This window comes from Gekko japonicus, unplaced genomic scaffold, assembly GCF_001447785.1.
Source record: "Gekko japonicus isolate JY-2015 unplaced genomic scaffold, Gekko_japonicus_V1.1 scaffold4983, whole genome shotgun sequence".
NCBI classification, from domain to species: Eukaryota; Metazoa; Chordata; class Lepidosauria; order Squamata; family Gekkonidae; genus Gekko; species Gekko japonicus.
Window position 1 is genome coordinate 43303 of NW_015159860.1, and position 12328 is coordinate 55630.

Genomic DNA, 12328 nt, shown 5'->3' on the forward strand with positions numbered 1-12328 from the left:
GCATTAGCTTTCTTCACAGCCACATCGCACTGCAGGCTCATGTTGAGCTTGTGATCAACCAGAACACCTAGATCCCTTTCACATGTGCTGCTGTCAAGCCAAGTCCCTCCCATTCTATATCTGTGCCTTTTTGTACCTAAGTGTAGGACTTTGCACTTATCTCTTTTGAAATTCATTTTATTTGCCTCAGCCCACTGTTACAGCCTATCTAGATCATTTTGAATCCTGACTCTGTCTTCTTCAGAATTAGCAATCCCACCCAGCTTCGTGTCATCTGCAAATTTGATAAGCATCCCCTCTATGTCTTCCTCCAGGTCATCTATAAAAACATTGAACAACACCGGGCCTAAGACCGAACCCTGCAGCACTCGACTCGAGACTTCCCTCCACGTAGACGCAGAGCCATTTACGAGCACATGTTGGGTGCGATTTTTCAACCAACCATGAATCCATCCAACAATTGCACTATCTAGCCCACACTTAACCAGCCTATTCTCAAGGATATTATGAGAAACTTTGTCAAATGCTTTCCTGAAATCTAGATATACTATATCCACAGCATTGCCAGAGTCAACCATTTTAGTAACTCTGTCGAAAAAGGAGATAAGGTTGGTCTGGCTTGACTTATTCTTGATAAACCCATGCTGGCTACTACGAATTAACTCATTCTGTTCAAGGTGCTCACAGACAGAGCGTTTAATAATCTGCTCAAGAATTTCCCCAGGTATTGATGTCAAACTGACAGGCCTGTAATTTCCCGGGACTGTCTTTTTCCCTTCTTGAAGATCGGGACAACATTCACTCTTCTCCAGTCTTCCGGAGCAACGCCAGTACTCCAGGACATCTCAAAGATTAGAGCCAGAGGCTCTGAAATAACATCTATTTCTTTTAGCACCCTGGAATGCAAGCCATCTGGCTCTGGAGAGTTGAAAGTATTTAAGGCAGCTAGATGCTCTCTAAGCCATTTCATTACTTTGGTCTAGCAGTTCCTCCCTCCTTCATATGCCCTGCATTCTTCAGTTTGTATACAGCTGGCCTTACAGTTACAGACCAATGCAATGATGCTGTTGAAAATGGCTACGCTGACTGAATCTCTTTCCACACTCTGAACATTCAGAAATCTTCTCCCCTGTGTGGGTTCTCTGATGCTGCTGAAAAGTGAGACTGATTAAATCTCTTTCTATACACTGAACACTGAAAAGGTCTCTCCCCTTTGTAGGTTCTCAGATGCCGTTGAAGGCTGCTACTGCAACTGAATCTCTTTCCACACACTGAGCATTCAAAAGGTTTCTCCCCTGTGTGAGTTCTCTGATGCTGTTGAAGGCTGCTACTGTCACTGAATCTCTTCCCACACTCTGAACATTCAAAAGGTTTCTCCCCTGTGTGGGTTCTCTGATGCCGTTGAAGGTGGCCACTCTGACTGAATCTCTTTCCACACTTCGAGCATTCAAAAGGCTTCTCCCCTGTGTGGGTTCTCTGATGCTCTTGAAGATGCCAACTCTGACTGAATCTCTTTCCACACTTCGAGCATTCAAAAGGTTTCTCCCCTGTGTGGATTCTCTGATGCCGTTGAAGAAGGCCACTGTGACTGAATCTCTTTCCACACTCTGAGCATTCAAAAGGATTCTCCCCTGTGTGGGTTCTCTGATGCTTTTGAAGATTGCCTTTCTGACTGAATCTCTTTCTGCACACTGAACATTCAAAAGGTTTCTCCCCTGTGTGGGTTCTCTGATGCTCTTGAAAATGGCCACTGTGACTGAATCTCTTTCCACACTCTGAGCATTCAAAAGTGTCTCCTGTGTGGTTTCTTCGATGCCGCTGAAGATCGCCATTCCAACTGAATCTCTTTCCACACTCTGAACATTCAGAAATCTTCTCCCCTGTGTGGGTTCTCTGATGCTGCTGAAAAGTGAGACTGATTAAATCTCTTTCTATACACTGAACACTGAAAAGGTCTCTCCCCTTTGTAGGTTCTCAGATGCCGTTGAAGGCTGCTACTGCAACTGAATCTCTTTCCACACACTGAGCATTCAAAAGGTTTCTCCCCTGTGTGGGTTCTTCGATGCTGTTGAAGATTGTCACTCTGACTGAATCTTTTTCCACACTCTGAGCATTCAAAAGGTTTCTCCTCTGTGTGGCTTCTCTGATGCCATTGGCGATTGCTACTCGATGTAAATATCTTTCCGCACACTGAACATTCAAAAGGTTTCTCCCCTGTGTGGATTCTCTGATGCTCTTGAAGATTGCCACTCTGACTGAATCTCTTTCCACACACTGAACATTCAAAAGGTTTCTCTCCTACGTGGGTTCTCTGATGCAGTTGAAGGCTGCTACTGTCACTGAATCTCTTTCCACACTCTGAGCATTCAAAAGGTTTCTCTCCTACGTGGGTTCTCTGATGCAGTTGAAGGCTGCTACTGTCACTGAATCTCTTTCCACACTCTGAGCACTGAAAAGGTTTCTCCCCTGTGTGGGTTCTCTGATGCAGTTGAAGGATGCTACTGTAACTGAATCTCTTTCCACACTCAGAGCACTGAAAAGGTTTCTCCCCTGTGTGGGTTCTCTGATGCAGTTGAAGGATGCTACTGTAACTGAATCTCTTTCCACACTCTGAGCATTCAAAAGGTTTCTCCCCGGTGTGGGTTCTTTGGTGCAGAAGGGGCTGTGATCTATTTCTGAAGTACTTTCCAGATGGAATTGATTTACTTGCCTTCATTATCCTATGCTTTTGAAAATGTGCACTACGTTTTCTTCCATCTCGCTTCTCAACCACACGTCTGCCCTTCTTTCTCTTAAGTTTGCCTCGATTCTTGATGTTTTCTTTCAAGTCTTCCTTTTTAATTCTATCTGACAGTTGCTGATGAAGTTCCTCATTCTCCTCATTCCTCTGATCATCCTCTGTTGGAATAAAGAGAGAGAGCCTGTTAGCACCTGGAAGGTGCTTGTAAGAGTCAAAGGTATCAATGTGACTGCAGTAGGAAAGAATTGATGGCCCTTTGGCCTCGTCCAGCTTGGCTGATGTCAACCACCCTCCTCCTTTCCCCAGAATATATAGTCTTTAAGGATACGTCACCCCCTCAAGAGCCACAGCTGAGCTCTTGCCCAGAAATTTCTGAGCCTCTGGTGTTCAGGTGCCTGGAAGGCATCCCTCCGTCCTTACCCAGTGGGCTGTATGATTGCACAAAACCAAAGAGAAGTTAAAATGATATAGCTTTTATGGGCAAACGTGAGCTCGATATTGAGATTTAGGTAATATTTATATATAGCTATCTGTAAGAAAGAAGTGGATGGTTGTGAAAATATAATCTCATATATGTTAAATTTTGTTTACACTTTTTATTATTGGCAAATTAATTGAGGTGGGGATTCAATGCTAGGTAATATTTAGTAGTAAAATAATAGAAGCACTAATGGGATCTGCACTATTTAAGGTATGTATTCTACTTGTTTTTGTATAACGAATGAGTAAGTTAAATATTGTAGGTGATTGATATTTGAATATTTTAATTGAATGTATAAATGTCTCTAAAATTAGAATGAACTTTATTCATTGACTAATAAGTGAACTAAACAGAAAATTAGTCGGTGACTTCTGAACTAACTATATTGTTTTATGAATAGGAAGACTGAGTAGTAGTAGTGAACCATATATGGAAGTCTATAAGTACTCAAATAGATTAATCTAGGAGGAACTTGAGCTACGTAATGTGAAATTTTAGTTGGTTAGTATTGGAATAATGAGAATACATATTTTATTTTCATCAATTTATAACCAAGATGGATGATCATTGTGATGTGTTGAGGAAATAGTTATAGTGTCTGTGTATGTCTATTCTGGTTTTTGTGTTGGGGTGGTGAGTGGTGGTTGTTATTATGCACAAAAATCCAATAAATATATTTTTTAAAAAACACAACCCAATGTTGTCCAGAAGTGAATCCGAAATCCCCCATGGACACTCCTTGCCTGTTCCATTGACATAATCGTGAAGAATACTCACTGTCCACCAACTCATTTGGGAAGGAAATATGCTTTTGAGATCCTCTTGAGGAACTCTCCAGCCTTTCTTTGGATTCAAGGCAGTCGTCTGTCTCGACCGTAATCTCAATTACACCACTGGGTTCTTTCAGAGAGAGAGAGAGAGAGAGATCATTCTTATATGGGGAAGGAAAGAAATTAAAGAGTAAAAATTCTTCTGGAAGGAGGGAACCATGGTCAAGATCAAAACCCACAATCCCATCCAGTATAAGGGGGAATGGATCTGTGAGGCAAAGCACCCTAAGTCCCCCAAGGGTTAAGGTGATTATTAAGTGGCCTTGTCAGACATGTAAGTGTTCATGATTTGAGTCTTCCTGCAGCTAACATCCTTCTCTTTTTCAAGCCCAGACTCCAGAATGTGTTAACTGATAAATTGTGAGAACCTGTACCTAGTTGTGTAACCAGGAGGGAGGGGGGATTAGGAAGGTCCTGACAGCCTCTGGAATATTCCATCAAGGAGGACCCTTGATTGAGTCGTTATAACCACCTGAACCTAGAGAGGTAGAAAATATAATACAAGTATAGACCAGAGGGAAGCCACACTACCTTTATGCTCATGCTATGCTAGTACACCTTGATATTTGAAGATTTTCACATCATTATTAACAAGTGTTATAGGTCAATAGGAAGCAGGGTCGGCAGGATCTTTTTGTATTTTGGAATGACTACTATCTAGGATTCTGACCAGGAAGGAAGTTTCCGGATTGAAGGATATTGTTACAGACACTTAGAAGAGGTTCCGCCAATGGAGAGGAGAAGGTTTTATAAAATTCAGCTGGTAACCCATCAAGTCCTGGTGCCTTGTTCAACTTTAGGTTCTTGATTATGTCTTGTAATTCTTTCAAAGTTATGGGGCTGTCCATAAGTTCTTTGTGAGATGTGGAGAGACGATTTGAAAAGGAAACTGGATTTAAGTAGGAATTGATAGAAGATGAGTCAGGTTTAGTAGAGCTATAGAGCTTTTCATAAAAGGTAGCAAAGGTATTGCTGATTTCTGTAGATGTATAATGGATAACTGGGATCCAAGATGACTGCAGATGGTGACTGCAGCCATGAAATTAAAAGACACCTGCTCCTTGGGAGGAAAGTGATGGCAAACATAGACAGCATAATAAAGAAACATCACCCTGCCAACAGAAGTCCGCATGGTCAAAGCAATGGTATTCCCAGTAGTAATATATGGCTGCGAGAGTTGGACTATAAGGAAAGCTGAGTGCCAAAGAATAGATGCTTTTGATTCGTGGTGCTGGAGAAGACTCTTGAGAGTCCCTTGGACTGCAAGGAGATCAAATCAGTCAGTCCTGAAAGAAATCAACCCTGACTGTTCCCTGGAAGGCCAGATACTGAAGCTGAAGCTTGTAGTATGAATGGGAATAAAAAGATTTTTATGGCCCCTGCCACACGGGCAGGAAACTGCAGAAGAGAAGTGTGGCTGTTTGCCCCGGGGCAAACTAACATGCAGTAAAGCGATCAGACCTACTGTGGAGGTTCTGTGGAGGTACTGTGGAGCTTCCGTGGGTAGGGAGAGGTGCCGATCACAACACACGCCTGCGCGCAATGAAGAAGCGCACGGCGCGGCGAACTGGTTTTCTTTTTTTGTGTACACTACGAATGCGCATGCTCCGTTGGGTGCGTGTGCGCATCCATGGAGACTTGGGGGGGGGAAAACCCTTTTCCGCAAGGGGACATGGGCGGGCGCCGGATGCCACCGGAAACGCGATCAGACGCCCGCCCTTGCCCCGCAGTTTCTGGAAACTAGTACCTCCAAGGTACTAGTTTTTTGCTGCGCTTTTTCGGCAGGAAGCCTCAGTTGTGCCACGGAAGCGCTACGCTTCCCAGATGTGCTGGTGAGATCGCGACCGGAAACTCCGCTTGTCTTCCGTATCTCTTGCGTGGCTAATGTTGCGTGTGACCGCAGCCTATATAGGTTTTTTTTCTTCTTGATTGTTCATATTCATATTTTTCCTTGGTTTTATGGATTTCTCTTTCTGTACGAAAGGGCTGTTATATAGAAGGCTTTCCCCTTGTAGGTCTGATATTGCTAGCAGACAATATAATAGGTACAAAGTTCATGATTCTGTAGTTCTTAAGGGCGAAACCTTGCAATGTCTGGGTCAGAGAAGATTTTAGTCAGTGAAAAAATACTTTTGTTTGGGGTATAAAGATTCCTTGCCCATTATCATTTTAGATTAGGTTAAGTAAACACTTAGATTTACGTAGATACATTTCTCTTTACATCTGACAAACCATAAGCTTATTATTCAAATGACCATTGTCTTTTATAACCAATTATGCTTTTTGAATATTGTTTTCTTGATTATGTCAGTTCATGTATAAAAGATCATGTACTTCCTGAATATGCTCAGAAAGCAGTCAACTTTTGATGGGCTATTTGGTCCAACTGTTTTCCCATGTCTAATTGCAATTAAACATAGATCTTCCTCCTCATTTGACTTCATTTTTGATTTGGAATCTAATATGTATAACAAGCTCAAATACTTTGGCCACCAAATGAGAAGGGAGCACTCACTGGAGAAGACCCTGATGCTGGGAAAGATTGAAGGTAACAGAAGAAGGGGACGGCAAAGGATGAGGTGGTTAGACAGTTATCGATGCAACAAACATAAAATTAAGCAAACTCTGGAGGATGACAGGAGGGCCTGGCAAAATGTGGTCCATGGGGTCGTGAAGAGTCGAACTCGACTGTGTGACTGAACAACAACTACATAATGGATAGCACCTGTATGGTCATGAAGGGCTCTTACATTGGAAGATTTCTTCTTTATTTTTACCCGCCATGCAAGAAGCCGAATGTTTTTAGGGGAATTTTGCCACAGACATTGTTTTAGGAAGAAATTTTTTTTCTGATCTGGTTGGTTTCCAAAGCCTCTAGAATCTTCCATTCAGCTAAGAGTTTGGTGTAGAAAAGGAAAGCGTAATTGCCCAGAAAGTTACAGTCCAATCACTCTTTTATCTATAATTGGCAAGTTATATGCCAAATTCCTAGAAAGATGGTTAAGAACATAGATTACAATCCCAGCAGATAATCAGAGATCAAATCTTGAGATCATCCTCAGCAACGCCTTTGAAGATCGGAGAACAGCCAGTCAGAATTCTGAAAGATATGCCATTTGAAATTCGAATGAAACGGAAGGCGTATAAAGGATTGAATTTATTCTTGCAAAACCATCAAATTAGCTATAGATGGTTGATTCCAGAAGGACTCATTTTCAAGTTTAAGAATAAAAGAGAAAAGATTGACTCCATCTTCAAAGCTCAAGACTTTATGAAGAGACACGCCACCTCAGAGGAAGCAGCACTTGCTAAGTGGGAGACGGTTGGAAGCGAAGAAGACAGTGACTCGGAGAGGGGGGATAAAGAGTCGAAAGAGGAAGGTGCTGCAGGAGGCTCATCCTATAATTTGAGAGACGTTAAAGGAAGAAAGCCCAAAAAATAAGGATTGGTTCGTGGAGCGCATGCAAAGACTTTATTAACAATAAACCAAAGGGACACTACTAACATATTAACACTTTTATTCTCTGCAGGATTTAATGAAAGACGATCGTTTATCTCACGGAAGAAGCCAAAGAAGACTGGATTATTACTAATAAAAGATTAATATACTAATATTAACACCACTCACCCTTTTTCTTGCTCCCGCTATATACCCACCCTCTTTCTTAAATTAAAAGCAATAAAGTCCTCTCCTTTTTAGGAGATTTAAAAAAAAAACACAAAAAAACTAATTTACACAGTAGCCAAATGGCTCGCTCACAACTTTAATGCCAGTAGCTCACAAAGTAGAATTTTTGCTCACAAGACTCCACAGCTTAGAGGGAGCCTTGCCTGTCTCCCATCCAATTTGCCTTTAATAAAAGGAAAACGACCCTTAGGATCAGCCAGTGAGTTTTCTTTCACAACATTTCTATCCCTGGATATTAGGATCGCAATGCTTCTGGCCCTGGAGGAGCCAGGGGCTTGAAATTGCAAGGGGGACATTGGGGTCTTCAGCACTGGGTCCTTGGGTGGTCATAGATGGGACTCTGGAATGAAAAAGATGTCAGGTCAGAGTTTTTTGAGATATTGCAGCACCCTTTCTTTCCTTGACCACATACCGCACCATCTTTCAGGTATTAGTGATTTGACCTTAAAGACGTGAGAGCTGATATAACTAACTTTCTGGTTTGCAAATTAAAAACACCAAGATTTAAGATGTAACAGTAGTACCTATGAAGTACAGTATGTTAGATTGAGCTTCCAAGACAGTTAAACGATCTCAGGTCTGCTCTTCGAAGAGCTGTAAGTTTTTCACACCTTCCTTCATTAACGTCCCCATATTAAGTGCTGATTCTGCCATTGGATTCCCTCTAACGGGTCTCTTACCGGCTGAGTGATTCCTAGCATCTGATCTTCAAGCCTCAATTCCATTCTCTCCAACAGGGATGGTAAATCCTGTTTATTCAGAACAGTCTCAACTACCTGGGTGACGCAGGTCCCGTCTGCCGTTGTAGCCGCTTCAGTGCCCACAGCCTTCACTTCCAATCTGAATTCTTTCGAAGAGAAGAATGCTGGAGGCGATTTTGGCAGTGGCTTTGGAAGGATCGAGGAGGAATGATTTAGGAAATGGTTACTAGCAATAAAGTGTCTCGGGAGGATGAAGGGTTGAGGAGTCGAAGGATTACGCGACAACCATTGTCCACGGCGTCATCACGGCCCTTACACCTCGGTATTTTTGCCAGGCTCGGACCCTTACTGATGGGGATGCTTGTCATTGTTCCATGATGTATATTTTTGTTCCTTGATGTCCTGTCCTAATCCCCCGTTCTAGTAACGCTTTCTTTTGCTTTTGTAACCCCGCCTGCCCATCCCTCGATTAGACTGGCTAGGTGTATTGTCTGAAGTGTCCTCCCGGACATTCCTACAGGAGGGGTGTGAGTGCGAAGATGCGTGTGAAGTAGGAGATAGGCGCCGCTCGTAGTTCTTCTCACAAGCAGTCCCCTCACTGCCCACAGATCCTCGGCAGACCAGCTGCCTCCATGTCCTCGGGGGAGATCTAAGACTTATGATGTGGCTAGTTAGGTCGTGTACTCCATCGTGACCTGTAGTAGCCTGGGGTGAGTGTGACATATGCATGGAGGATGGACCAGAGGTCCCGAAATTTGTGTTCGTGCTTTGCTCATTTGTTCTGGCAAAGGTGTTCACCTGACCAGAAGCCATACCTTTACCAATAAACCTGACCAAGGACTATTGCGCACTGAGTGGTTACTGCAGGACCCGACAATTTTCTTGCGTCTTTCTTTCTTATATAGAGTAACTTAGGCTACAGCTGGAATACTTAGGCAGCAACAAGGTGCCATGTAATACCAAATGACATTTCATGAAGTAGATAAACTATACTTTTCCTTGCTTTTCTGTTGCTGCTGTCTAGTTGTCAGACTCCTGGACAAAGTTACTCTCAACAACACACTCTGACAGTGATTTGTTTATTGAGAAATAATCATGTTCCAGGCCAGACCCGTACTGTGTCAGAACTGGGGTTCTGGCAGAAAGTCCAAAGTTATAGACAGTTCAAACAAGCCCCCCCCCCCACAAGTACATCCAATCACACTCCGCAAACATACCGCCTAGCTTTTCGCGCTTCCTACATCCCCACCTGTGACTATGAAGTCCTTATCTAAACCAGTGGAGCAGGCAGAGCTTTGGCGTCAAGGTCATCCCTGGTGAAGGGAGGCATCTTGAATAGAGTTATGTTGCCTACGATAGAGCACTTCACACACTCAGTCACACACACTCCCCTCAGGGATTTCCCTCCCCTTACAAACAAAAAAATGGCAAACCAGAGACAGAGTTTGACATTAGTGATGTCCAGGGGTCATTTCGTAGAAAAAGAGGTGCAGGCGCTCATTAGCATAACTCATTAGCATAACTTATTTGCATATGCCACACCCCCTGACCAGTGTTCCCTTTAAGCTGAGTTAGTGTGAGCTAGCTCACAGTTTTTTAGCCTCCGGCTCACACATTTTTGTCTCAGCTCAGGAAGGATGGCTCCAGAGCAAGCTAATTCATGCAGTAGCCAAATCACTCACTCACAACTTTAATGCCAGCAGCTCACAAAGTAGAATTTTTGCTCACAAGACTCCACAGCTTAGCGGGAACATTGCGCCCTGACAGACGTGCTGGGGGGGGGGGGGGCTCTGCAACTTACCTGGCTGCTTCTTGCTCCCTGTGGCCTTGGACTAATGGGAGCAGGGGGTGGGGCTTGTTGCATGTGCCTGCCCCCTGGGCTCTTTACTGCCGGAGCTCCACTCCTGTGCGCTCCTGCAGGAAATGACCCCTGGTGATGTCTCATTTTTAAATCCCAGCAGTGCCTCTACAGGGTCTCAGGCAGGGCTCTTTCACATCACCTGCTACCCTAAGCCTTTTCACCAGAGATGCTGTCAGGGTTTGAACCTGGGACCTTCTGCACACTAAGCAGATGCTCTGCCAGTGAGCAACAGCCCCTCCCCAAGTACTGGGACAGGCCTCAAAACGGTCTGTTGCTATTCAATATTTTGATTCACACCTCATCTCAATGGCAGCAATTCACACCTTTGGCACCTAGGAAAGAGTCTTACCCAGAAAGGCCACATTCCCATAGTTCTCCAGCATGACTTTCCTGTACAGAGCTCTTTGTCCCGGATCCAGCAGGGCCCATTCTGCCATGGTGAAATACACGGCCACCTCCTCAAAGGAAAAGGGACCCTGAAGGAAAAAGCAGATTCCCTTGTCAAGAGATCACGCCAAGCAGAGACGGCGCACGGGAAGGGAGTCGTCTGGGAAGGTACAGGATGTCAGGCTTGGGATGGGTAAAGGGAATGGCGTTCAGAGGCTCTCTTGCCAGCACACCTTGTAGAAACTGCAGGAGCAGAAGCCCCCCTGAGAAAGGAGGAGGGACCCCGGCTGTCTCCCGATCATCTCCCCTACCTGGACTGGAGTGGCAGCAGCCGTTTCCACACCTCTGAGATGACGACGGCTCAACAGCATCTCCTCACTGCCTGTTCCTGAGACAAAGGAGGAAGGAAGGGAGTTTGCTTGCTTGTTCCCTGCTTTACACACCCTTCCCAGGGTTGTGAAACATAAGAACATAAGAGACGCCAATGTTGGATCGGGCCAAAGACCCATCCAGTCCAAAACTCTGTGTCACACAGTGGCCAGAAATACCAGGTGCCATCAGGAGGTCCAGCAGTGGGGCCAGGACACTAGAAGCCCTCCCACTGTTGACCCCCCCTTCCCAAGTACCAAGAAGACAGAGCATCACTTGCCCCAGAGCCCCTATCTATACCTTGTGGCTAATAACCACTGATGAACCTCTGCTCCATATGCTTATCTAATTCCCTTTTGAAGCTGTCCATGCTTGTAGCCGCCACCACTTCCTGTGGCAGTGAATTCCATGTGTTAATCACTCTTTGGGTGAAGAAGTACTTCCTTTTATCCGTTCTAACCCGACCGCTCAGCAGTTTCATGGAGTGCCCACGAGTTCTTCTATTGGGAGAAAGGGAGAAAAGTACCTCTTTCTCTACCTGCTCTATCCCATGCATAATCTTATAAACCTCAATCATGTCACCCCTCAGTCATCTTTTCTCCAAGCTAAAGAGCCCTAAGCGCTTTAACCTTTCCTCATAGGGAAAGTGTTCCAACCCTTTTTGTTGTAAGTTAATCTGACAGCAGGAAGATCACTATGATCTAGCTGACAGTTCAGTGACAGCTACCTGTCAGCAGGTGGACAGATAAACTAGTTCTGACCGGTTATGGCTGGCACTGGACAGTGTGGAGTCACCATGACTCAGCTTGTTGCTGATTGGTGCTGCTATGTATATATGTCTGTACAGAAGCCATGTACGTACCTCTTTGGAGGAAGCAAGCGTCTGGCGAAGCATTTTGACTGTAAATTCTGTGAATAAACCCTTGTATATAGTGTACCACTGGACTGTGCAGTGTGGTTACTATAGAGGGGCAGAACAGCAAAGAACTGGTAAGAGCTGGGAGGCTGGAAGGTCTGCTAAGGTGCTGAGTTGGCTTAGACTGGGTGTGGACCGCTACTCACGCTCTGCGCAACACTTTTATCATTCGAGTTGCCCTTTTCTGGACTTTTTCCAAAGCTATAAGATCTTTTTTAAGAACTGCACAAAGTATTCCAAATGAGGTCTCACCACTGATTTATAGAGGGGCATGATGATATTGGCTGATCTGTTTTCAATACCCTCAGGGGTCTTTTTGTAGAAAAAGAGCTGCCGGAGCTCATTAGCATAACTC

At 44.3% G+C, this 12328-nt stretch overlaps 1 pseudogene; it reads right to left on the bottom strand.

The window, feature by feature from the left end:
• Positions 1-2716, bottom strand: part of LOC107107740 — a 10951-nt pseudogene extending 8235 nt beyond the window's left edge.
• Positions 2717-12328: the final 9612 nt, after the last annotated feature.